We start from the raw sequence: 26,507 nt of genomic DNA on the forward strand, positions 1-26,507 counted from the left end.
CTGAAATGTTCGCTCCTGCCCTCCCACGACATCCAAGGACGCGTGCACCTTTTCTCTATTGTTTTGCGCCTAGTGCACCAACCCGTCGGCCACCTTGGGAAAATAGGTTCCTCTGCATTACGTATCCTGCGTCTTCGGCTTTCAGGTAAAGCTCTTCATTTGTAATAGTAGCAGGCGAGCGTACTCCGATGTTAAGCAAACAAGTGTTGATGAAAGCTTGGAGTTTTGAATTGCCACATTGGGTTATTTTCCATGCAATAGCACAGAAACAGCATTATCATAGAACAGTCTCAACATGACCTTGGTATTGAATGAAACTCAATTCTACCCGCTAGATCTAGAGCTTAGTCGAGGTGTTTGAGGTCAGATGTCACCGTCCATTAAACTCCTCCACGTCCTCCTGATTAGCCAGCAAGAAGAACTTCATCGACAACAATATGAAGTAATATAAATGGTGGATTCCACATTGGAGCTCAAAATCCTCTGGGATTTTACTTCGATACAGTACGCGATATGTTGCGCCATCATATGCCATCACCGTCATCATTAGCGGCATAACAGCCGATAACAGGCCTTGGCCTGCCTTAACAAAGAATTCACGACATCCCGCTCTTGCGCCGAAGTCCATCAATTCGATATCCGTAAAAGCTGATCCTCTTTCGACACGTCGCATTGAAATTCCCCGGATTTCGTTCGGTATCGGATTTCGAGTGCAACGCACTCGCCATGCCTGCTGTGGTCAGCAGAGTGTGTCACATTCAACAAATATTAGGTAACTACATTCAGCATATACATACGACGAGTTATGTAGAAATGCAACCATCGTCTACCCAAATATTCTTATATGAAAAATCCTCATACCTGAAGGACAGAGCTTCCGGTTTCAAACTTGGTTTTCTTTTCTTTCCTGGTTGGTTGGTTTTATTATTATTTTTTTCTAATCTTCACTGATTTCTGCTGGTTCCGATGAAGATATAAGATTCTGTAGTTCGTTCTCAATCATGATCTACCTTCTTCACTTCGTTGTTGCATATATATACATACTGATAATTTCCTCTATTAATGGCAGATGAAGTATCGCCCTAAATGATAGCCATTAAGCCTGACTTCACGTTTATTTTATTCATTTTCCGTTTATTTCTAAATTGAAATTCATTGCCTTTGATCTAAATGAACCATTAGACCCTCTAGAATCAGAAAGTGACCTGGTCTTTGTACACTCCTGGGATTAGCCGACATGAATGCTAGTAGAATTTTAAGGAGCCGGTTGAGCTTGGTTAACAGATCGTTAGTGGATTTCAGAGGTATCTTCCAGAGATGACCAAAATGCGATGCTATTGGCGAAATTCAAGTGGACGCCCTCTTTGCTACAATCTCTTTGTTAGTGACTTTGGAATATATTACACTGATTCCAAGACCCTAGAAAATTTATTCCGTTATTAAAGTATAGGTTTCGATAATGTCCTTATCTACTAATGAATTGAGGGTTCCGAGCATCGTGAGGTGCTAACTAGTTTCATATGAACTGCAGATCGACTCCACATTTGTTGAAAGGCTCTGGAAATTTGTTGTGAAAATGAATTTTGAAAATTAGCTCATGATTAAACTTATAACTGCAATCAAATACGACAGTAATGTACCCACAGATTCTCGCATAAGACAATCACAAAACCTTCCAATGAAAAAAAACCACGGGTTGACCGTACGCGTGAAGCCGTAAATCTCCGGACCTGAGTAAACAATCACAAAAGTGCGAAGGATGGATCGCCTTTTCCTTCCTCAAGTAAGAAGTTGATAAGTAATTCCGATTTGTATTGGGCATAATCGGATACTGCTCAGGCTTTGTGGTAAATTTTTGATCTAACTCATTTGCATATAAATCATCAACCAGTTTCCGCTGACTGCGCTCGAAGAAACGATAATTTTGTGGCGGAATTCCCGAGCGAAAGAATTTCAAATCAACTAGTTTGGCGTAAATTTGCGACAGTTACTCTAAAGGGCACAAAACGACTCACCCAGGAGGGGATGGACTGAGACAAGTCAAGTTAATAATATAATTTGCCTTTAAAAGGGAGCAAAACACCTTCTAAACCCGATAACAGAATCTGCCGCTTTACGGTTCTTTTCGCGTCTGATCGTAAACATTTTTAGACTCATCCAAGGAACAGAGGCAATCACTCCTTAAAAAATGATGGGTCTTCGCCCAGGCCCCTGCTCCTTGTTCGTATCCATTCGATACAGGGTCACGTTCGTTCTCGGACATTTTTAATTAAGAATTAGACACGCTAGTATATGAGGGAAAAAACGAGAAAACAAATAACATCAAACTAATCAGTTTGGAAAGTCACTTCAAGGGATGGAAAACCTTACAACTCTATCAAAACTAAATCAGAAAGCAAAGGAACTATTACCAATTCATCATCATCATCATCAACGGCGCAACAACCGGTATCCGGTCTAGGCCTGCCTTAATAAGGAACTCCAGACATCCCGGTTTTGCGCCGAGGTCCACCAATTCGATATCCATAAAAGCTGTCTGGCGTCCTGACCCACACCATCGCTCCATCTTAGGCAGGGTCTGCCTCGTCTTCTTTTTCTATCATAGATATTGCCCTTATAGACTTTCCGGGTGGGATCATCCTCATCCATACGGATTAGGTGACCCCCCCACCGTAACCTATTGAGCCGGATTTTATCCACAACCGGACGGTCATGGTATCGCTAACAGATTTCGTCATTGTGTAGGCTACGCAATCGTCCATCCTCATGTAGGGGCCAAAAATTCTTCGGAGGATTCTTCTCTCGAACGCGGCCAAGAGTTCGCAATTTTTCTTACTAAGAACCCAAGTTTCCGAGGAATACATGAGGACTGGCAAGATCATAGTCTTGTACAGTAAGAGCTTTGACCCTATGGTGAGACGTTTCGGGCGGAACAGTCTCTGTAAGCTGAAATAGGCTCTGTTGGCTGACAACAACCGTGCGCGGATTTCATCATCCTAGTTGTTATCGGTTGTGATTTTCGACCCTAGATAGGAGAAATTGTCAACGGTCTCAAAGTTGTATTCTCCTATCCCTAGGCTTCCTGTTTGACCAGTGCGGTTTGATGTTGCTAGTTGGTTGGGTTTTGGTGCTGACGTTGCCAACATATACTTTGTCTTGCCTTCATTGATTTGCGGCCCCGGATCTCGCCTCCATCGCCGCCTGCTCGATCTGGATGAAGGCAGTTTGTACATCTCGGGTGGTTCTTCCCATGATGTCGATATCGTCAGCATAAGCCAGTAGTTGGGTGGACTTGAAGAGGATTGCATTTACCTCGGCATCACGGATCACTTTCTCGAGGCCCAGGTTAAAGAGGACGCATGATAGCGCATCCCCTTGTCGTAGATCGTTGTTGACGTCGAATGGTCTTGAGAGTGATTCTGCTGCTTTTATCTGGCCTCGTACATTGGTCAGGGTCAGCCTAGTCAGTCTTATTAATTTCATCGGGATACCGAATTCTCTCATGGCCGTGTATAGTTTTACCCTGGCTATGTTACCATAGGCAGCTTTAAAGTCGATGAACAGATGGTGCAACTGTTGTCCATATTCCAACAGTTTTTCCATCGCTTGCCGCAGAGAGAAAATCTGATCTGTTGTTGATTTGCCTGGAGTGAAGCCTCTGGTATGGGCCAATGATGTTCTGAGCGTATGGGGCTATTCAGCCTAGGAAGATAGTGGAGAATATCTTATAGATGGTACCCAGCAACGTGATACCCCTATAATTGCTGCACTGTGTGATATCTCCCTTTTTATGTATGAGACAAATAATGCCTCATTGCCAATCGTCAGGCATTGATTCGCTGTCCCATACCTTGAGCACAAGTTGATGAACCACTTGGTGTAACTGGTCGCTTCCATATTTAACCAATTCGGCTGTAATTCCATCGGCTCCTGGCGACTTATGATTTTTTAGCCGATGAATTGCACGGACTGTTTCTCCTAAACTTGGTGGTGGCAGTATTTGTCCGTCGTCTTCGGTTGGCGGGACCTCCAACTCGCCGATGTTGTGGTTGTTCAGTAGCTCATCAAAGTACTCAACCCATCGCTCTAATATGCCCATTCTGTCGGAAATCAAATTTACCTCTTTGTCTCGGCAGGATGAGCATCGAGGTGTATAAGGTTTCATCCTGCTGACTTGTTGGTAAAACTTCCGCGGCTGGTGCGGTTGCTCCCTGTACTTTTCTAGTTCACAGACTTGTTGGTTCTCCCAGGCTTCCTTTTTCCGTCTGTGAAGTCGCTTCTCCGCTCGACGGAGTTCGTGATAAGTCTCTGCGCATGCCCGCGTTCTTTGAGAATGCAACATCACTCGGTATGCGGCATTCTTCCGTTCCGTTTTTAGTTTACATTCATCGTCAAACCAGCTGTTCCGACTACTTTTGCGGCTGGGGCCAAGTATGCTTGTGGCCGAATCCATGATAACGTTCTTCAGGTGATTGTGAAGATCATTTGTTGATGCTTCATCTCCAGGTCCTCTGTTGACTGCGGTTATTGCGGCATCCATTTCCCTCTTATAGGTGTCGCGGAGGGTTGTGTTGTGGATGGCTTCAGTGTTCACTCTCAACTGATTGTCAGAGGGGATTCTAGGTGGTATTGTTATTCGAGCTCGGAGCACCATGCCAACGAGATAGCGATCCGAGTCTATATTGGCCCCCCTATATGTTCTGACATTCATCAAAGCTGGGAGGTTGCGGCGTTCGATCAACACGTCTGGAGAGGCCCACGTATGTTTGTGGACCGCTTTCCGCGCAAACCAGGTACTTCCAACAACCATTTCGTGTGACCCTGCTAATTGAATAGTCCGCAGTCCGTTATCATTTGTTTTTTCGTGTAAGCTATGGGAGCCAACGTATCGCCTGAATACGGGCTCCTTCCCTACTTGGCTGTTAAAATCCCCAAGTATGATTTTGATATCATATCTGGGACAGGCTTCGAGGGTTCGTTCTACTGCCTCGTAGAAGGTATCCTTCCTTCTCCGACTCTGCAGTCTCCTCTGTAGGGGAGTGAACGTTTATGAGGCTTATATTTCTAAACTTGCCTCGCAAGCGCAGAGTGCATAGCCGTTCGCTTATGTTTTCAAAGCCGATAACAGTAGGTTTCATTTTTTGGCTGACTAAGAAACCTACTCCGAGCACATGGTTTACTGGATGACCGCTATAATATATGGTGCAGTGGCTCTTCTCCATCGCATCTGTTGCAACGCTATTATATCAGCCCTATATTGGGACAGAGTATCGGCTAGCTGCTCGTCAGCTTCATCTCTGTACAGGGAGCGGACGTTCCATGAGAAAATGCGCAAATCGTTATTCCGTGTTCGTTACCGGGTCCGTCGTTTTAAAATCCGTCCTGTCCGAGGCTCCTGTTGTGACTTCGTAACAAGTTGTTTTTCGTGTAGGGTTGTCAGCCCTACCCAACCCTCAACCTGGAGGACCAGTTGGTACAATTTGTCCCGGTTTTAGGCGCGGGAGACTCGCCTTCATCCTTCTCCGTCTTTTCTTTCCTTCTTTTCTTAACGAAAAGAAAGAGCTCCCAGCGGTCACCATGTGGAGGTGGAGATAGGGTTTGGTAGTAGAGCTGTTGGTGTTGGTTCAGCAGGCATTTCCCAGGTTTTATGCTCCATCGTGGGTACCAATCCACGTTTCGCCCTGGGACCTATACTACCCTTTGACCACCAATTCAAAATTACCAATTCAAGAAAGCAAGAAAAAAGTAAACTTGATGAATCCACCCTCTCTAAGTGTTTAGTTACATTTATAACGCCACCCACAAAACTTTCAGATGGTCAGAATGCCATCCCAACATATGGCATATGGGTGCAGGATAACTGCTGCTCACAATGATTATTATAGAAGAAACAATAATCGAGTTGCTCCCCCAAAGTGAGGATGAATCATTAAAGACGGAACGGTGCAGCACATAGCTGACTACCTCTGTAATCCATCAATGAGTTATCTCACCCGCCACATCATCCCTAGGAAAAAGAAATAGTATTAAGTTTTCCTAGAATCTGGAATGAAGGGATAGTCGTTTGACACAGAGTTAGGGAAGGACACTGGACAGTAATACCTTTCAGCATATAGCCGCCCCTCACCTACAAGACGTTAAGTGCCCAGGACAACAGGACAAACACAACAAACGACTAACTCTGGTGGTAGTCTAAAAAGGATGGGGAAGGAAACTCTACTCCACAAGGTGGGAAAGTAAATTAAAGCGAAGGGACTCTTGCTTACGGAGGGAAAAGCCGTGAAATCTAAAACTAGGTAAGTATATGTGGAGCCTAGCCGGGAACAGTGTTAGAATCTATTGATCCTCTATCCACACAACAAAACGAAGTTGTATACCGAAACAGGCTATCTTCCACTGGTTCAAGTAGTCGAAACGTAGAAAATGTCGAGCCCCACGTTGGGCGCCATTTGTTATGACTTTTTCGACTTGTGGGTGATCATTCGACTATCCTGAGTGGCTGAGGATGATCTAGAGGACAGAGCCATCCCAAAACCTAAGAGAAATTGGCTAAGTTGACCGCGAAGATTTGCCCGCAAATACTGAAGCTCCGTCCAAGTGCTCGGGTGACACGACACCACAGTGCAGAGGCGTGCAAGCACGTGTCGCATTTCGATAGAGCTTCAGTATTTGCTGGCAGACCTTTACGGTCAACTTGGTCAATTTCTTTTAGGTGTTGGGGTGGCTCTCCCCTCTAAATCGTCCACACCTGCTCAGGATGGTCGTATGATCCCGTCTGGAAAGTCATTACAAAGCTTCCAAAAAAAAACAGACGTCAACATGGATAAGGTTGATAGAGGTTATTATTTTTAGTCTTCAAGAAGGTTAAACAGTTCAGCTATTGAATGTATATTATCTTGGTTTTCGACATTTTAAACGAAACATATGGTTTCCTTTATATTCTTTTCCATTTCCAATGATTTTTTTCCAATACATTATTTGATTCTTTGTTAATTGCTTTCAGCGTTGTTGTTGGACACATTGATAATCAATTGATTCTTGAATGATAATTCCAAAATTCATAAATTAAACATGCAACCATCGAATTTAGAGTGTACTTGATTTCAGGATTAGTTGGTCTATTTTGCACTTAAATTTATTTAAATCCAAGCTTTTCAGAAGATTCCAAGTCAGCAGTATTCCGAGGTTTTACTCCTGCAGAAAGTGGATATTTTACTTTATTGGGAACTCAGCAACAAACTAGCTTCATTCTGGTCCTTGTGAACGAAGGAAACTGAAAGTTCGGGATACCATGAGGTTACCTCAGTTAAAACTGCTCATATAGTATTCGATGGAGCCTAAATCATTTCGCATGCTGCTGGCAAGCATACATACCCTCTAACGCGATTAAAGTGTCAATTAACATAATTTGTGAAATAACACTTGCAGCCCTAATGATAAACTATCGCCATGGTCGACTAGTTCACGGGTGGTATCGAGAAACAATCTGCAATCTAGAAAGCAAACACGAATTCAAATGGAGGCGGCTCGACTGAAAGCCCGAGGACATTACCGCAACAGACCGCATCCAGTTAGCTCGCCATCCATGAACAAATGGAATGTCTTTGCCGAGCACAATTTCTGGCGAAAGGAGCGTTTGCTCTTCCAAACCGCATAATTTGCGGTCTACCTAATCCAATTGCTCAGCCATAGAGCCAGCATATTCGAGTATTGTGATTGTAGCGCTCGCTGATACCGTGTTCATATCTTTCCGTTCGTGCATGCAGATATTTTTTCCTGAATGAAGATACGGAGCCTACCCATACTGCATGACAGTATTTGCCCAACGCCTTCAGGGAGCCGGCGGTTTGTGAGAGTTATTAGGTTAATTAGGTAAACAATTAACCAGCACGTCTGAACGGTCGTAACTCAATGGCAGGTGCTCATGTTCAATTGAACTAGCGTGGGATTTACCGACTGCGGGCTCATAACGTGGAGAAAGTGGAAACCCCGAGTAAAGATAATATTACATACATTGATGAAGTCTGAACGTTTCTTCAGGGACAGAAAAGTGTCCCTCCTTCCATAGTACTGTGGCGTTAAGACTTAACCAAACTATTCTGACTTTATAATTAATGGCAGAAGGTAGAGCAAGCCTACAAGCGTTCAAATGTTACTTGGATCATTATCAGTTCTACAAACTTTATTCGCCACACACGGTTAATTCTATAGTTTTTATATTAAATCCTTTCCAGTATTCCGGACTGAACTACAATAACTCTTAAAGCATTTAGCATTTAATATCTTCCCTGTAATTCATCCTTTCATGAATAGATTCAATAATTTCACTTTAATATTCCAAAGCTGACTTCAATGAAGCTTAGCAGGAGCCGGTCCTGAAGCTGGAGCCGGAACCACGCCAACCATAAGAGCATCTCAAATTGTATTTTCTGAATTCGGACATTTACTGCGAGACCAGCTAAGAAGATTAGTGGTATCTGAAACTAATGACTAAAAACTTCTATTTTTCGGTTTCGGGCTGGAATAGCAAAGGCACCGACTGAAATTAGATTTGTGAGGAAATTCCTTTGCAACGAAAAGTTTTACGTGTGGTTCCAACCGCAAAACTACTTTCTGCTTCCCGCCCCGCAATACGCTCCAATGTGGCCCGGCTCCTTCGGAACCCAATATGTAGCATTCAGTGTAAGGTTGATTTAATCATGCTTTTCGTAACAGTCGTGATATAGTTAGTGAAGCTGAATAATGCGAGCAACGTATGTATACGAAGTACAATTGTAGGTTCTCATTTTACAGAGACTGGCAAAAGGATTTGTACAGTATCTTTAAAGTAAATTGGGGGTTATTGGCGTGATTGGTTTGATGATTTCATCAATATGTAATCACTTCAGGCCGCGTATAGTTTGCAAATGATAAACCTTTAAAAATATCTATTTAATTATGTATTTAACTTAACGAAATTAGCACTTCAATGAGTTCATTATCTCCATCATCGTCAACGGTACAGCAACCGGTATCCGGTCTAGGCGTGCCTTAATAAGGAACACCAGACATCCCGCTTTTGCGCTGAGGTTCACCAATTCGATATTCCTAAAGGCTGTCTGGTGTCCTGATCTAAGCCATCCCTCCATCCCAGGCAGGGTCTGTCTCGTCTTCTTTTTCTACCATAGATATTGACCTTATAGACTTTCCGGGCTGGATCATCCTCATCCATACTGATTAATTGACCCACCCACCGTAACCTATTGAGCCGAATTTTATCCACAACCTAATGGTCATGGTATCGCTCATAGATTTCATCGTTATGTAGGCTACGGAATCGTCCATCGGGGCCAAAAATTCTTCGGAGGATTCTTTTTGCTAAGAACCCAAGTCACCGAGGAATACATAAGTACAGTAAGAGCGTTAACCCTGTGAGATGTTTCGAGCGGAACACTTTTTGTAAATTGAAATAGACTCTGTTGGCTACCAACAACCGCACGCGGATTTCAACGTTATACCTGTTATCGGTTGTGATATTCGACTGATGTCCACATTCCAACAGTTGCCGCAGAGAGAAAATCTGATCTGTTGCTGATTTGCCTGGAGTGAAGCCTCTTTGGTATGAGCCAATGCTGTTCTGGGCGTATGGGGCTATCCGGCCTAGCAAGATAATGGAGAATATCTTATAGATGGTACCCAGCAACGTGATACCTCTATAATTGCACTGTGTGATATCTCCCTTCTTATGTATGAGACAGATAGTGCTTCATTGCCAGCCGTCAGGCATTGATTCGCTGTCCCACACCTTGAGCACAAGTTGATGAACCACTTGGTGTAATTTGTCGTCTCCATATTTAATCAATTCGGTTGTAATTCCATCGGCTCCTGGCGACTTATGATTTTTAAGCCGATGAATTGCATGGACTGTTTCTTCTATGCTTGGTGGTGGCAGTGTTTGTCCATCGTCTTCAGTTCGTGGGACCTTCAACTCGCCGATGTCCTGGTTGTTCAGTAGTTCATCAAAGTACTCAACCCGTCGCTCCAATATGCACATACTGTCAGAAATCAGATTTCCCTCTTTGTCTCGGCAGGATGAACATCGAGGTGTGTAAGGCTTCATCCTGCTGACTTTTTGGTAAAACTTGCGCGCCTGGTGCGGTTGCTCCCTGAATTTTTCTAGTTCACAGACTTGTTGTTCTCCCAGGCTTCCTTTTTCCGTCTGTGAAGTGACTTCTTTGCTCGGCGGAGTTCGTGATAAGTCTCCTCACGTGCCCACGTCCTTTGCGAATGCAACACTACTCGGTATTCAGGATTCTTCCGTTCCATTGCTAGCTTACATGCATCGTTAAACCAATCGTTTCAACTGTTCTTGCTGCTGGGGCAATGCATGTGTGTGGCCGTTGTGGATGGCTTCACTGTTGACTCTCACTTGATTGTCAGCGGGGATTCTTGGTGGTATTGTTATTCGAGCTCGGAGCACCATGCCAACGAGATAGTGATCCGAGTCTATATTTGCCTCCCTATGTGTTGATATTCATTAAGGCTGAAAGGTGGTGGCGTTCGACCAGCACCTGGTCAATTTGGTTAAAAGTTGTCCCGTCTGGAGAGGCCCACGTATGTTTGTGGACCGCTTTCCGCGCAAACCAGGTACTTTCAACAACCATTTCCTGCGACACCGCTAATTGAATAATCCGCAGTCCGTTATCATTTGTATTTTGATGGAAACTATGAGTTTACTGCCCCTATATTGGAAATCCACAATTTTAAACCATACTCATAATGAAAGCTTCCCAGCTAAACAACGAAATTGTTCACACCAACAAAATTTAATAAAGACATGATATGGTCATTCAAATATCCATTACGTACCTTTTTGAATTTTATTCCTACTCCTTCCATCGTCATCAACAGCGAAAGAACCGATGTCCGATCTAGTAGTGCCTTAATAAAAAATTCTAAACATCCCGGTTTTAGGAGGAAATCCACGATTTACTCTTCCTTACAGCTGTCTCCATCCATCCATCGATCGCTTCATCTGAGGCAAGGTATGTCATGTTTTTCCGGACTGGATCGACTTCAGATTTGGGTAGAAGATAATGCCGTGCCAGATCACTATTTCCAAGGCCAGCTTAAAAAGCGTGGATCGTAGAGCGTCTTCTTGTCTTAAACCGTTGTTTCGATAGCAATCCTGCTGTTTTTAGTCAATCTCACTCACATTGTTCAGGGTGATCCTAGCCAATTTTATTAATTAAGTCGAGACACCAAATTCGCCCAGGACCGAGCAATTAATGCGAGTAGCCAATGGTGAACTGCAATATCAAGCCTTTGTAATCGATGTGTTACATTTACTGCAGTGTCGTCTGGCCTGCCGCCATCTATAGTGTTGGTTAACTAGAAAAGACAAACAACGGCGTCTCGTGATAATGAAGATGCACCAATCGTGGAAGAATTGCGAGAAAGGCATCTTAGATTGAATGGACATGTTATTCACGCTGACAAGAACTTATTTTGAAAGATTAGTCTGAATATCAAAGTCGATCGGAGACAACCAAAAGGACGGCCGAAACAACGATGATTTGATACGCTGGATGATGATTTGTAAGCCTCGCGACTCCATCCGGATCAGGCGTTTGATCGAAGAAAATGGCACAACGGATTATGAGGAGTCGATCCTCTTTCTGAACCAGATAAAAGCCAAAGATGAAGAAGACAAAACTTGCGGCCCTGGTTTAGTTTCGCCACACTTCTCGAATTCACTGATCTTTTGATTCTCTAAGACTCTATTTTTAAGATTTTTCCTAAATAACTTCTATACCGATATCTATTCAAATAAAGTAAATAATACTATTACAATTTTCAGTAATTGTCTGCAAAACCCCTGTTAAGTTCATCCTAGAGTCAGGAAATTTTCTTGCAATATAGGCAATAATATAGACCACCAAGAACCGCAAGTTTAGTGGAAATCGAGTTACTACCAACAAAGTTATAATAGGTCAAATTTGTCGCTTCTGTGCAAGTTCAAAACTTTGAATGTCAGTATCATGCGAAAGTGGATATTCTCACATAACATATGTATATATTACGTGCTAGGTGCTAATGGGACAAATGTGAGCTCAAACGTTTTTATAAAAGAAACACACAAAACGTTTCATACCTGGAGCGTTCAGTTTTCGGTTTCCGGACTTGTTCTGCCTGCCCTACAACCGACAATATTCGTGATGAGTATCTACGCATGCTCGCGTCCTATGAGATTGCTGCATTTCTCTGCTCCGTTGCTGGCTTAAAATCATCATCAAACCAGTCGTTACGTCTTTTTCATCCCTGGGACAAACATTCCCATTATAACGTTCTTCAAGTGATTGTGCAAATTATTTGTCGATGTTTGATCTCTAAGACATTTAATAACGGTTATTGCGGCGTCCATTTCTTTCTTATAGGTTTTACGGAAAACTTTGTTGTAGGTGACTTCATTGGCTTTATTTCCCTGTTAAGCGAAGTCGCACTGTGTCTTTAAAGAACTATTGCCCCCTTTTACTGGTTATTGTGTACTTATTAACTATAGTATGTCAAACAAGCCTATAATCGTTGGGAATTTTAGTATATTCTCTACGTCCAAATCTTTCAAATTCTCATCTGGTATTAAGTATGCTCTCAATTGCCGGATATTGTCCCAGGACGTATATAAAGGTTACGACACACTCCAGACAGAACGTTTAAGCAGTGTCCGTAGATATCCCTTCCTTCCCTAGATGATAATTTAGTCGGCAGTGACCAGTGAGAATTCCCACTCTGATTTGGAGTTTCTTCTTCGTGAGATTTAAACAGTCCTTTTTGCCCTTGGGTTTGAATCACACCATAAGCACCCTGGACTGCAACATTGGTGGTAGGCTCGCCTAGTTTAGTTTCCTCGGTCAGTCCTCTTAATTTGTTAACGTCATAGTCATGAACCCGATTGCGCGCCCGGGGCACGTCTCGACTCCCTTCTTGATAAGGTCGCCGCTGCCTCATTCGCGTCCAACCCAACATGGCCTGGAATCCAGAGTATCTAGTCCTTGTTGTGCGAGCTTAGTTTTTCGTGTTTCAAACTTTTTATGGAAGTGAAACTTCATTATCATATTATCTCTTGGTATCAATAATTCGGGGTACCGCCTACAAAGACTACCAATCTTCTTTCAATTTAGGTAACTCCCAGCCTCACTGATATTCCTGGCCATCCTAGCAATTGCCCTCTTTGTTTGAATCTACATGTACAGATGGAGAGGGGTTAATCCCAGAGGAACCTCTAGGGATGCCGTTGGGTATGTCCTCATCGCCCCGCTAATACACACGCAAGCTAGTCTTCGGAGTTTGTGTAACACCCTGACTTGTGTGCTGAGTTCATTTCTTTCTGCCCAAATTATCCCCTCACCTTCTAGAGTAGTTTTTGGCCTACGGTAATTTCCAAATATTTGACATCTGCTACTCGTTTGACTTCCATGTCATGTAACCTTTTGGCTCCCAGGTGATCAAGCTTACGGTTCCTAGCAAATGGTATTATGGTGGTTTTGGCTGGATTGATACATAGCCCCGCCTCCCAGTACCAGGTATTAGTAACGACATAGGGTATCCTCATATTTGCTCCTATAGATTGAAACAATGTCGCCAGCGTAACCCTGGACCTGTATTACACTATTTGTTAGCTCGTCTCCATACAAGCCATGATAGTACCCCACCCTGTGGATAACCTTGAGTAGTATTCATGACAAAAGAATTTGTACCTGTCGGCACTTCTATTTGCCTACTCTCTTACATTTTGCCCATTCAGAAAGCCAGGGTGTTTTCCACTTCGTTGCGGATCAAGGCATCTTGCATCTCTGTGTGTGATGTGTTGTTGAATGCTCCTTTGATATCCAAAAACGCACACAGTGCTATTTCTTTTGTTTCTGTAGCATTCCGTAATACGTCCGTCAGCTGATACAGAGCGGTTTCGGTTGACCGTCTTGCCTGGTAAGCGTGTTGACACTGATGTAGGGGATTACGCTTTAGAACGTTGGTTCTAATATAGTTGTCTATGACTTTCTCCTTCGTTTTGAGTATGAACGATGTTAAGTAAATTGATCTGAAAAATTTATGATGAAAATGATTCTCTTTTTCCCCGCTTTCGGAATAAAGACCACTTTTACCCGCCTCTGTACACTTGGTATATATCCTAGGGCTTTACTGTCCCTTACCAACCTTTAGAAGAGAATCTAAGATGATTTCTATGCCTCTCTGAATTAATGCTGCGTAGATGCCATCTACTCTAGGTAATTTCAGTGATTTGAAAGTTCCCACTGCCCACCTCTTTTGCTAGCTATCAGTTTTCCTCTCTTCCCCTTTTACTCGCCGTTGGGGTAACAGGCAGAATGTTGTCGCCTTTGGTCGTGGGGTAGGACCCAGAAAATATTGCCCCGTCTTTGGCTATAGTTTCGTATAGCCTGGCTGCTTCTGCAGTTTCTTCAATTCCCTGAAATTGTTCCGTTTTGCTTTCCCGATTGCGTTGCTATACGCAGTCAGTGGATTTTTGTACCTCGGCCAGTTTCCGGTTTGTTTTGCCCGATTAAAGTATTTTCATACAATTTTTCTCATTCCTATTCAACCAAGGTACATCCCTTCATTGTTTACTCTCACCTGGTTGTCAGAGAGGAATTGGACTCAAGACACCATGCCGACGACATTGAGATCCGGGACTATATTGGTCCCCTATATGTTCTGACTTTGATCAAGGCTGAGAGGGGGCCACGTCCGGTTAACAGGTGCTCAATAAATGTGCTCCGTTTTGGAGAGACACTCATTTGCTTTTGATTTCTCTCCCTGAAAACCAGTGCTTATAACGACCATTTCGTGTGGCACCGCTAATTGAATAATTAGGAGTCCGCTATCATTGGTAATTTTATGTATCGTCTGAAGACGGGCTCTGTGCCTAATTCTGTTCTAAAATGCAGAGTGCATATCCGTTTGCTTATGATTTCGAAACTAGTAATAACAGATTCCATTTTTTTGGTTGAGTAGAAAACTTACTCCGAGTATATGATTCCCTCTTCCAGAAAACTGGTCCCTGTCCAACGCATCTATTGGCTGTTATATCAGCTTAGCATTGGGACATGATATTCGTACGATGCTTGGCAACCCTCGTTCAGTATAGACAGCGCACGTTCCATGAGAAAATGCGCAAATCGTTTGCCTTGCCTCCATTCTTCAACCTTGTTTGCCTTTATCACGTTGTTAAACATGTCGGGTCCAGTATTTGAGAACGTATCAAAGGGCTCTTCTGGGAGTGACATCTCAACTGGGAATTGTTCCACGTCCGAGCAAATTCCCATAAATTGTTTAGTAGTTACTGTGGGTTTGGGGCTCCTTTACTTTTCAACTGAAGATAAAGTACCGTCAGTATATCAAAAGAAACATGAAAATACGTAATTTTGTTCTTTCCCTTTCGTAATTTCTTCATAATAACCCTCTACACTGTTACCCAGAGTTAAAATTTGCTCTAGAAAATTCTTTAAAGAATTTCCTTTGAAGCGTCTGACTTACTTGACACTTGAGCTGCGTATGTAGCTGATAGAGCTTGACACCCCATTTGATTGTATTCACCACCTTAATGGTATGGCGTTCTGCCGTGTGCTTGTTACTTGTGCATCCTCTATCACAGCTGTAGCTTCCAAACAACGAACTCCTTAGAGCACTCCACTAAGCACTAAGTGCTTCTAACCGAGCATTCGAACGATTGTATGATATGTTAATCGTTATGAGTATAGCTCTCTGCCATGTGGGTTGAGCTTAAGAATACACTGAAAGTCTCTCTGCTTCTGGCAAGAGACGACTAAAGGGAATAGAAATTTGTAGGCTGCCTGCAAATTTTGAAATTTTCCGGTTACAAAAACATCAATAACGTCGTAGATAGAGGCTGACTTCACGTCCAAGGCCTTTGGCTATCGAAAACAAACTATTATTGGTTTCTAGAATGTGCGCGTGCTTCTCGGCAACAGTCCTCCAGAATGCTCGTCTTTTCAAACTCAGGCCAGACGATATAAGCAACATTCAAGGACATTCAAGGCCCCAGCGAAATAGGTTAGTGGGACTTTGGGGAGTACTCCTCTCCCTCTTGTCACACTAATGGTGGCAGATTGTTTCTGACAGTTATCGTCACGCGCGCCAGTTTTTGACAGACCGACTGTAAGATTCCGGTCCACGTTAAGGAGCATCACAATTATATATTTTTATACACCAATGGAGACTTTCGATAGATGATGATAGGTGAATTGAATGCCAAGGTGACAACACCTTGCTCGGACATGTGATGGGAAAACACTTTCTTGCCCAACGTAACGATAATGGTAGTAGCTTTGTGAATTTCTGCAACTTCCACGGCCTTGTCATTGACCTTGCTATCAGCAGTAGATTTAGGAGTTGTCTCCAGGCTGTTTGGACCAAGGCGCTGTCATCGTTCCAAACAAAAGAGAAATCATTTCGGCCATCAATACACTCAAGCAGAGAATGGAACAAGTCGGGAAACCGGAAGCTGGACGCTTCAGGTACGAAAGGTTTTGTGTATTTTTTAGTACGTAGCACGTAATATATTCATATGTCCACTTTCGGGTGATAATGGCATGGATAGTCTTCAATTTTCAAAGAAGCAACAACTTCGACGTATTATAAATTTGTTAGTAATAGTGCGATTTCCATCAATGGTATGATAATGCTCTACATTATAGCCTACATCACTGCAGAATTTCGTGCCGCTAGGATGAATTTAAGGGGGGTTTCCAGCCAATTACAAAAAATTATAGTAATATACTATTATTAACTTTCTTTGAACACATATTGGTATGAAAGGTATTTCGGAGCCAAGGCACCATATAGTGGCAGCCTCCTGATTTTTTTCAGATTTTTCGGTTTGGTAGTTTCTGAGAATGGCCCCCTTAAAGAAATGATCACTTTCAACCCCCCGCATTCCCCACGTTTCCAAGAAATGTCAAAACTAAGACCGGCTTCGAAAAGTAATAATCGAGACTTTTAATTTGATACCCCACATGACTATATTTGATGAAAAAAAATTTTACACCCCCCTTTTGCATATATTAAATTAAATTCAACGTAAAAGGATGTAACTCACTGTATGTGCGAGCGTTCACAGTTCCCACCATTCTACCAAATTTGGTGTCAATCGCTATAACCGTCTCCGAGAAAAATGCGTGTGACGGACAGACAGACGGTAAACCGTTTGTTTTGTGTTTACACAAAACCTTAAAAAGGAGATGATCGCTAAGATACTGGTTTCCCCCAACTTTTAGTAGCTCTCCCGAGAATATTTATGAACACTGTACCGCCATCTAAATTACCTTTAACCTGTATGATGTGCGACAGCTGAAGGCAAATTCGACTGCTTTCTGCTGTCGCAAAAATGTTAGCCAAAACTTTCTTGGAACATCTCGAGCAGCTCGATCAACAAAGAGCAGGTTGGTTTTGCACTGGATCCTCCCTGTTCTTCATCGATTTCGAAAAAGCTTTCGACAGGGTGAACGTGAAGGGGAATATATTTAGCGTGCTCTACACAGGAGCGCAGTCCGGAGAAACTAATAGCTACTATCAGAGCGACACATGGTGGCACAAAATATCATCATCGATATTATTTTTTCTTGTAAATTGTGACGGTTTTAATCCTCCATAGGCCGGAGGACATGAAAGAGTCCAATGGGCCAAACGTCTCGACTACGCTGATCCCATCTGTTTGCTCTCTCACCGGGTCATAGACCTTGGCCAGGTGGCTCTAGATTTGGAAAAAGAGACAATTCGAGTTGGACTAAATATAAATACGAACAAGTCCAAGGTTTTCAGTCTGACAGGTTATCGCACTCTCTCTACTTCCAATAATGGGCAGAGTATCGAAAGCGTCCGTCAATTTGTATGTCTAGGGAACATGATTTCTACTAACAGTGGTACCGATCTGGATGTTGCCCGAAGCATCACTTTTCTGTATTGTTGTGATGAGTAGCACATGGGAAAACACCCCAAATGTCACTCCAAGATTCCAAGCTTACAAGCCTTCGTGAGCACTTGCCTGCTGACATAATGCGCCGGCCTGTCACTAGTATGCGAAGTTATCGGAAGGCGGAAGGGGAGTTGGATAAGTTACACATTAAGGCGGGGCGCCAATTGCAGTTGCAAGCTACACCAGGCAGTGGAATGCACTCTCCCAAGAAGACCGATGAGTGGGTCGCCTCTAAATAAGCAAATTGGTCGACGCCTACGATGTGTTGCCTATTGATGGAAATAGGTTGAGTTTGATGACTTCTGAATTTCTTTAAGATTTCACCTCGATTCAGCGGATGACATTTTGAATCATATGTCGCTCTGTTAATAGCATCTAATTTTCTGGAATGTCCGTCCTGAGTACAAGATTCCAGATACATTCCCTGTTGACGCTGTCGAAATCTTTCTAGAAGTCGGGGAAGAGCAGCGAAACCGTCATCTAGACTCCGCATATTACTCCGCCATGATTCGAGGGGTGTTACATGATTGGTACAGGTTAGGTTTACCTGATTAGATGTTTTAGCCTATGGCTGAAAAGCCAACCAATCATTTGGCGGTTCGTGCGCTTTGACAGCGTGCCACCGATGACCAGGAGGTAAAAATTGCACATGTTTACAAAACTGTTCACCTTTACTGGTTCAGTAATCAAGACTACGCCTCCATATCAGATCCTACTTTCGCATTCGGAGCACACTTTACCAACACAGTGTCATCTTTTGAAATCCTCTGCTGATCTGCATAGAGTTGCTTACAGAGAGAATCTCCGTCGATGCCCAGTACTACAAAATTTTGATACTCTTCAACCTGAAACGGAATCATACAGTGAAGACTCTATCAGAAACTAGCTCCCAGGTCTAGTGAGCGCGTAATTCGACAGTTAATTCGCGTCTGCTATCTTTTGAGTCTCCAGAGGGGGAAAACACAGGACAGCGAGAAATATCTCACTTCTCTTATGCTCAGAATGTCTCGATTAGGGGAAAATGACTATTGGCTGGGCTCTCAATACCAAAACCAATCGTTTTCAATAGCCAATGGTCATAGCCATCAGGTCAATCCCTATCTGAGGTGCACCTTGAAACGTAACATTTGAAATTTGCTTGGTTTCTATGTTTTTAGGGCAAGCAGGAAATTCGTTGAGCGCATTTTAAACCGCAAATCACTGAACATTCTTTCACTATGGTTCTTGTTATCTGTGAAGCTTTTTCGTAGCTATGCCGTTGACAAGATGAACTCATGGCAAACAAGCGCTTTCATAAACCAACCAAACATTCCAGCATTCTTTAATTAGCTGAAATGCTAATTGGATCTTTGGACGAACTTTCGCTGATATGGTTGTTATTAGTCTTCCTGTTTATGATCACTTCAGCATTGTTTTCACGACTGGTTTGTGTTGACTAGTCCAGTGATCCGCCGCTTTAGTTGATGCTTAATTAATCTGCTCCTATTTAAAGTATACTGGACGTCGACGCAGTCTTTCTGGTCATACAGAGCCTGGTCTGTATTGAGTCAATATGGTCCGTCACATTTCCTGCACTTTTTTGACTTGCCACAGTCATTGGTGCATCTAACTAATGTGTGGCCAAATTCAAAGCATCTGTAATACCGCTTGCCGGCCATCTCCCTTTAGTCGCTGGATGACATAAAGTAGCAGCCAGCAGTAGTTTGAGTAGTACTTCTGCCGGTTAATTGATGTTTGGATCCAAACATTTGTCTTCGTAAGCTCCTAAATTACCGATTTCAGCAGTCCGTGCTGCCCAGACACTTTCACTACAATTTCTTTTATCAAGACTTCATTAACCTGCTTTTATTTAATAGTAATTTCCTGCTTCTGGACTTTACTTTCGTCTGTTACCCTAATAACTTTGTCTCCTTTCCATTATCTTGCCAAGCGACCGGTTTTGACCCGGATTTTTCTGGTATATTTCTTTATATCACCAAAGCCAATAAACAAAATAAATAATTCGAAAAATTTATTTTATTGAGATATATTTTGCCATTTTATTCTTGGATACCTGATTTATTTACTTTGCATGATATTTGGTGTCATTTGTATAATTTAAAATCATTATTTGTAATTTTTTATGAAAAGATACCTTTTTTGGTGTGGTGTTTGTACATATGAGAAGGGAATATCATCTTGCATTAAGAGGGCCGAGTACAGATAAATGTTACGCTTTACAATTTGTAGGTTACTTTCGCCATAGTACCACTTGTGGTGTTCTAAAAACAATAAAATTAGTGTAATGATAAAAATTATAGTTCTTCACAAAGCTATCTTTTTCATTAAATTAATAAATAGTGAAGTTATTTAATTCCGAAAAAACATCATCAGGACGTTATTCTTTATTTTTTGTTTCTTTTACTATGGCTCCACTGATCTTGGTCATCTGATTTTTTAATCAGTGTTCAGCTTTTATCCTCAGTTTTCCCTCCAATTCCCTAGTCCTCCATTCGCTCTACATGGCCTTCCCACTGGAAACTCTAAATATGGGTATTAGCGATGACTTCCAACACCATAAACGCATAGCTTCCTTTTATATCTCATTCACCATCAGGTTGGTATTGCTTATCTGCTCTCATGCCAGCCGGTAGAATTTCGGGAGGACAGACCCTCCCTCTTAACCAGAAACCTCTTTGAGGGCCCCACAAGAATTGCTTACTTAGCCTCTGTAGCCTCGCTCTTGCTAGAGCTGGGCAATTAGAAAGTGAGTGTAAGTACTCACAGGAGCTCCGACACTGTAGATTATAGGATGTGCCAAGTCAGACGGTGAGATTTAATTTCTTCATGAAGATCTTCTCGTAGTCTTAAAAAAGTAGCGAAGCCTCCATAATTTAACTTACGATCCAGGATCACGCCCAAATATTTTAAATTGGAGGAAAGTACTAATCTTTCTCATCTACTTTACACTTTTGTATTGATGGTAAACGCGATCAGCTTCTTTTTGGTTGGGTTTACGCAGAGTCTGCACCTTGTAACCCACAGGGACATTTTAGAAAAGAGAAATAAACAAAAATTAATAACGTGTTGACTTTATAATTCTAACTGAGATAAGTGCTGCTTTTTTCACCATCATTGCTTTGATTTGGAGACAAAATTGGTCAAAACAAGTGGTGGCATAAAGAAGTTCGCTGCATTTTTTCATAAAACAAAACTTTATTTTAGTTCGTATACGCGACTGGACCTATCTGGGTTTTTGAGAAATGTGATATGAGAGTTAGCTTTGTACTGGCCTTATCACGTCTATGTCCACGTCCGATCAAATGTGCTTCTCTGCTACCTGGACGTACTTCGACGGTGCCAGGTGAAATCTATTTTATTTGGTGTCTTCCGTGATGCTGATGATGATTCTATCGTATTAGTGCTGGACTAATGTATTCTTGCACGAAAACGGTATGTTGCAGCATTTAGAGTTTAGTTCGCCATATAAAATATAAGATAGAAAATATCTCCTCTTTGTTCGAGTTCCGTTGCTCAGCGCCTGATGGTCGTAAAATTACTATCCAAACTATCGTCTATATGTCGGCCAAATGTGGAGATTGATCTTCGACTGGTAATCTCATTCGTACACTCCACGACACCCACACTCAGCACTACCCGCTTTCTATTGCAAGCTAAAGACGTTACAAATTAAAACTGTTATGAAAATAGTCGAAAATAATTCAAGAAAAGAAAAAATAATGGAAACGCTTTCAGAAAGGAGCAAGCGATCTGTCTTCGGTCAAGGCCGGAGGCAGAAAAGACCGGTTTTTCTCCATGCGGTCCCTCTGCCTTCAACCAACGGAACTTTTTCATCGCTGACTCTCCACTCCTGCGGCGAGTTCTAAAACGCGTGGAGAGCGCCGGTGGCGTCATCTAACCGCTCGCATTCGCAACATTCGAAACAAATTTCGAAAGCTGCCAATCCTGCTGCGCCACAGCTTCACATGTCATAGGAAACCGCACAGCTTTGGAGTATGGGTTCCTTGTAGCATTTCTAGGAACTTGCAGAAGTCAGTTTCGATAATATCCTGGATGTGGTATATACCAATGTTTTGGTTTGAATGCGGCTTATGATGAGCTTTACGGGTGGCTTAGATTCGACATTTTCCTAAACCAGATTGATTTCGAATATCACGACTGAACATGTCAACTACACGCAACACGATCCTAAAGTCATTATCATTATAAAGCTTGAGGCCATCTAAGTACATCAAGAGTTTCTGCCCGCACTTAAGAGATAGGCCATATTTATCATGAACGAGGGTTCATTGTTATTTCCATTGGAAAATGCCTCTTCTGCGGATGAGCTTTAAGATATTGGTACCCTCGGTGCACTCGCAAGGTGACTTGCTCGTAATAAAGAAAGTGTTTTAACTCACAGAATTGCGGTGTTTTCACTGTTTCGTTATGTAGACTACAGAATCGTCCATTCTCATGTAAGCGGCCAAAAGTTCTTCGGAGGATTCTTCTCTCGAACGCGGCCAAGAGTTTGCAATTCTTTTTGCTAAGAACCCTGGTCTCTGAGGAATACATGAGGACTGGCAAGATCATAGCCTTGAACAGTAAGAGCTTTGACCCTATGGTAAGACGTTTCGAGCCAAACAGTTTTTGTAAGCTGAAATACGCTCTGTTGGCTGTCAACAACCGTGTGCGGATTTCATCGTCATAGCTGTTATCGGTTGTGATTTTCGACCCTAGATAGGAGAAATTTTCAACGCTCTCAAAGTTGTAGTCTGTTATCTTCACTGTTTTCTTTTGACCAGTGCCATTCGATGTTCTTCGTTCTTTGATTTTTGGTGCTAACGTTGCCAACATGTACTTTGCCGTGCCTTCATTAATGTATAGTCCGAGATCTCGCGCCGCCTGCGCGATCTGGATGAAGGTAGACTGAACATCCATAATGTCAATATAGCCCAGTAGTTAGGTGGACCTGAAAAGGATGGTGCCTCCCGCATTTTCGCCTGCATCGCAAATCACTTTCTCCAGGGCCAGGTTGAAGAGGGCGCATAATAGGGCATTCCCCTGTGTTCTGAGTGATCCTGCTGCTTTTATCTGGCCTCGCACATTGAATAGGGTCCTACTCAGTCTTATAAGCTTCGTAGGGATACCGCACCGGATTTAAAGTCAATGAAAAGATGGTGGAACTGATGGCCATATTCTAGAAATTTTTCCATCGCTTGTCACGAAGAGAAAATATGGAGTGAAGCCTTTTTGGTATGGGCCAATGATGTTAGGGGCATATAAGGCTATCCGGCCTAGCAAGATAGTGGAAAATATCTTATAGATGGTACTCAGATGCTCAGATTGCTTCACTGCGTGATATTCTCCCTTTTATGTATGGGGCATGCCAGTCATCAAGCATTGATTCGCTGTCCCATAATTGGACTATCAGTTGTTATAATTGGTGGCCTCTGTATTTAACCAATTCGGCTGTAATTCCATCGGCTCCTGGCGACTTATGAGTTTTTAGCCGATGAATTGCACGGACTGTTTCTTCCATACTTGATGGTAGCAGTAGTTGTCGGTCATGTTCAGTTGGCTGGACCTCCAGCTCGCCGATGTTCTGGTTATTTAGTAGTCCATCAAAGTACTCAACCTATCGCTCCGCAGGATGAGCATCGAGGTGTTTAGGGCTTCATCCTGCTGACTTGTTGGTAAAACTTCCGCGCCTGTACTTTTCTAGTTCACAGACTTGTTGGTTCTCCCAGGCTTTCTTTTTCCGACTGTGAAGTCACTTCTCCGTTCGATGGAGTTCGTGAATAGTGAACTTATATGAATGGTGGGGTCCATGAAGACGTTTTAGTTTTCCTTTTTTGGTTTTTTAGTTATTTGCATATCAGTGCCAATTATTCAAGGGAGACATGTGCGGGTAGTAACCAATATAAGCAACATGCGAAAACATGATGGAAATGCGTAAAAATGCGGTAGATCACTTATCAATGCGGTAATAGACAATGTTTGTTTATTTAGGATGAACACAGTATATGTGTATCTTAGAGTTTAGAAAAGTATTGCGGAATATTTTGTATTCTTAGCTACATATGTACCAATGGGAAACGTGCATATTGAGTTGCTCACACAAAATGCACACAAAACCTTTTAACTGAAGCGCCGAGCTCCCGAAATTCAGAAGCAAAAACATTCGCGTGGACCCACAATCCCTTGCCGTATCCTCAGCTGTACCTGTACCTGTAGTCCGCACTTGGGCAAGGTAGGAGACAAGAGTATTTTGACAATGATCTGGAAGGGAGTGAAGTGTTAAGAATTCAATCCACCTTTCCGAAGTGGCTAGCAAAGATACAAGGAAGTGGGTGTAGACGAGTGTTTCAATTGAGCTGCATTTAGCTTCATTGGAGAATTTGGGCACTGATTTTAGATATTCACAACTCTCAAAGACATTACGAAGCCTTTTTTGACGTATAATAAGAAATCTTGAAATAGAATTACTTTAAGTTTTTCAGTATTGACTCTCACTCTAAAGCTGTATGAGGAGCTTTTTAGTGTTCTTGTATCCAGTGCAGGCAATCATATCTTTTGGGTCATGAGGTTATTGAAAAAGTCATCTGGAAGTCGCCCATCCAACCAGGATATATCAGGCAATATTGATGTTATTCCGAATACGATTTAAGCGTATCAGGTAAAATTTATTCGTAGTAGCTACCCATTGTAATTATAGAGTCTTCCTTAACGCTAACATTTTACCACATAATGTAATGTAAAAGGGTACAAGGTGAAATAGGATGTTCTCTGCTGTGAAAATAACTGAAAAAAGAACGTATTAAAGAAGCGTAAAATGTTTACCGTGTTTCTTCTTAACCAATAACCACACCTACAGCGACATCTACACTTTAGAGTATGGAGAAGACACTATTTGATATAATTTCATTCCTTCACTGTTTAAGGAACCTTAAAGAGACTTACATTTATTCGTTGAATAATTATTTCTAACTGTTAATAAGATCCTAAATCAAACGAATTTATTACCTGATTTTCAGTTTGGCTTCAGACCTAAACATTCAACTTCACATCAGGTGTTTCGGGTGACCAGCGAAATCCAAAAAATTTTCAAAGATAAAGAGTCCTTAGGATTTCTTACTTTAGATATTCACAAAGCGTTCGACTCTGTTTGGCACTATGGGTTGGTATACAAGCTATTACTGTTCAGGTTTCCAATATGTCTGGTCAAGCTTTTACTATCATTTTTAACTGGAAGAAGGTTTACAGTAAAAGTAGGTAGCAAACAATCCTCAGATCGATCGATTCCAGCGGGGGTTCCTCAAGGTTCTCCACTAAGCCCTACACTGTTTAATATCTACACCTCGGACATTCCAACTGCCCCAGGGTATAAACTAGCTGCATTTGCCGATGATGTTGGCATTATTTCTTCCTCTAACGATCCTTCAACAATTATGTCATCTCTTGAGAACCAGCTGGATTCTCTGTATCAATTTTATTTTAGGTGGAAGATTAAAGTGAACCCTTCTAAAACACAAACTGTGTTCTTTACGAAAAAGAGATGCAAAGCTAAGCTGCCAAGCAGAGACATTAATTTTCTTGGGGAGAGTATTAAGTGGTGTAATAGCTTAACATATTTAGGAGTCGTCTTGGATAAAAAACTTACATTTAAAGATCATACTGATTCAATTTGTTCGAAGATATCTAAATCATTTTGCTCGCTTTACTCGCTGCTACACAGAAATTCTAAACTATCGGCAGACAATAAATTGATTATGTTTAGAATGGTTATCCAACCAATTATTTCATACTGTGCTCCGGTTTGGTCTCAATGTGCAAGAACACATAAACTTAAAGTTCAGCGTGCACAAAATAAAATCCTCAAAGTAATTTTAAACAAATCGTTTGACTTTTCAACTGAAAAACTGCACAATGAGGCAAAAGTCAAATATGTTGAAGATTTATGCTTATCGAACTCCGTCAGATTTATGAACAACTGTAGAACTGTTGGCAACCCTCTAATAAATATCCTATGCTCGTCATAAATTCTAGGTTAAGGTAGTTCAAGTTAAGTTAAGTAGGTTAAGTAGATCTAGTAACTTTGAACAAGGTTTTTTGCACTTTTCCTTGGGTAATTCATACCATAGAACGAATTTATTTATTTGCGATGCAAATTTTAATTTTGTAGAGTAAAGATGAGTCTGGTATCTACAGCCATAAGTTCTGCTATTGTGCTATTGGTTAAGATCATGAATAAAGCCGAAGCCTAAGCCTATTTCTAACTGAAATATAGATAACCTACCCAATCTATTGGTTAAAGGGATGGTTTTAAAATTAGCTTAGCGTACTCGCTCTTCACTGCATCTACTTTAGTATTGTCGGTTGATGTTACATATCTCGATTTGCTTCTTCAAAAATATCATAATTTAATTAAACTGTACTCGAAGCCTGAGAAATCTATATAACTTGTTCTTCACCTACACGTGCTCTATACTACTCGCATGCCCGAGTCTTTGGCAGAGCAGGCTCCCCAAAGGGGTTT

The sequence above is a fragment of the Hermetia illucens genome, chromosome 5 (genome assembly GCF_905115235.1).
Source record: "Hermetia illucens chromosome 5, iHerIll2.2.curated.20191125, whole genome shotgun sequence".
In the NCBI taxonomy this organism is placed as follows: Eukaryota; Metazoa; Arthropoda; class Insecta; order Diptera; family Stratiomyidae; genus Hermetia; species Hermetia illucens.